This window comes from Bison bison, unplaced genomic scaffold, assembly GCF_000754665.1.
Source record: "Bison bison bison isolate TAMUID 2011002044 unplaced genomic scaffold, Bison_UMD1.0 scf7180017860797, whole genome shotgun sequence".
In the NCBI taxonomy this organism is placed as follows: Eukaryota; Metazoa; Chordata; class Mammalia; order Artiodactyla; family Bovidae; genus Bison; species Bison bison.
This window is the reverse complement of record NW_011491369.1, coordinates 20902-23141: the sequence shown is the minus strand read 5'-3', so window position 1 is coordinate 23141 and position 2240 is coordinate 20902.

The window sequence follows — 2240 nt, the reverse complement described above, 5'->3', positions numbered from 1 at the left end:
TACTCTTCCAAGCAGCTAAAGCATCTTTTAATTTTGTGGCTGCGGTCACTGTCTGCAGTGATTTTGAAGCCCAACAAAATGAAATCTGACACTGTTGCCACATTTTCCCCATCTATTTGTCATGAAGTGATAGGACCAAATGCCAACATAGTTTTTTGAATGTAGAGTTTTAAGCCAGCTTTTTAATTCTCCTCTTTTACTTTCATCAAGAGGCGCTTTAGTTTGTGTTGATTTTCTGCCATTAAAGTGGTACCGTCTGCATATCTGAAGTTGTTGATGTTCCTCCTGATTCCAGCTGTGATTCATCGAGCCTGGCATTTGGCCTCATATACCCTGCATTTAAGTTAAATAAGCAAGCTGACAATATACAGCCTTGACGTACTCCTTTCCCAACTTATATTAGTTACCCTTTAAAGCACTAACTTAAGGTGTTCTACTTTCTATTTTCCTCAGTTATTCATTCCTTTCCAAAGATGGTACAGGGAGGGCTGTGCATGGCTTGGGGGGGGGGGTGAGGGTGAGGGGTTGAGTAAGGATGGCAGGTAGGCCTGAGTTCTAGGCTGCTACTCTCTCCAGAGATTGCACTGTACTTGTGCACCAAGTCACTCATTTTATTTGAACATTGCAAAAGTCTTTCAAATTTCACATGAGCATTGCCAACTTTTTGAAAAAGTTGCTTGCATTCATTTGTGTTCTGGATTCTCTTTTAATTCCCTGAAAATATATTCCTTCATTAGTTGGAATCCTTACAATGATTATGTATGCATTTTAAGACTTGAACAGCTGTATAATAACTATACACAGTCCATATACTTCGGAGAAGGCAATGGCACCCCACTTCAGTACTCTTGCCTGGAAAATCCCGTGGATGGAGGAGCCTAGTAGACTGCAGTCCATGGGGTCGCTAAGAGTCAGACACGACTGAGTGACTTCACTTTCACTTTTCACTTTCATGCATTGGAGAAGGAAATGGCAACCCACTCCAGTGTTCTTGCCTGGAGAATCCCAGGGACGGGGGAGCCTGGTGGGCTGCCGTCTACGGGGTCACACAGAATCGCACACAAATGAATCGACTTAGCAGCAGCAGTAGCAGCAGTCCATATACTTCAGGTGACTGGCATCATCAGGCATCTCCACATCCTGGCCCTGTACCCTACATCATGGTGCTGGTAAGTCAGCAGAGTCAGAAATCAGAGCATTCCTATATTAGAAGGGCTAACAGCTACTAACCTACGTGTAGAAAATGACTGTGAACTTTATAACAATATCTCTAAAACAACTTTCTCTTAGTCAGTTGACAAAAATTCTTACAGCTACTTCATTACCAGTTTACATGAGAATATGACAGGAGGAAGTTGGAGTTAGTGGTTTTAACTAATTATGGATTAGTTTTTTGCCTTGGTTTGTTTTTTGTTTTTACAAATTTTGCGAATACATGGGTTTAGGTGAACACATTGCTAGAATCCTGCCTTCCCAGATTCTTTGAAAGGGCCCATGGAAATGATAGTCTGAAGATTAAGCTCGATCAGTTTCATGGTAAATCCATCTCTGACATTGCCCATGAAGCCACCCACATCAGCAAAATCGGTGCTGTTAACTACAGACTTAGCTCAAATCTGCTACAAGAATTCTGTTTCCAGGAAAGATAAAATTGCTTTCAGAAGTCCTCAAGAACTAGAAAAGGCATAAAAATAAAATTATTTGTGTTAAAATATCAGGGGGCCACGAGAACAACAAAGATAAAAATATTAAGATTCAATTAATGCTCCATAGTGAAGAACTTGTGAAAAAGTGAGCTGATGTTGCTTTTTCCCTAAACTTACTGATTCTGTATGCAAATAAGAAGCTGATGCCTTTAGCTGGTAAAGGACTATTAGAAAAGAATACAGGGGGAAAAAACTCAGAAATTTGTCATTTGTGTAAAGCAAAGTGACAAAAAAGAATTGAAAGCCTGAACTACAAGGCAATTTTCCCCTAAAGGTATTTGACAAGCCTTTAAATAAGGAGGGGAATTTTAAAACTATGTCAAAATCTCTCAAAAGATTGAGAAGTCAATCGGTACTGAGAAGTTAAAGTTTAAAGTTTATGATTAATCCAGAAGCATAATACTGTCTGGGTCTGTTGACATTGTTGTGAATAGCAGAATTTCATTCTTTTTTATGTTGAATTTTATTCTTTCATATATATATGTGTGTGTGTGTGTATATTTTATATATATATATATATGTATATCTGAAAAA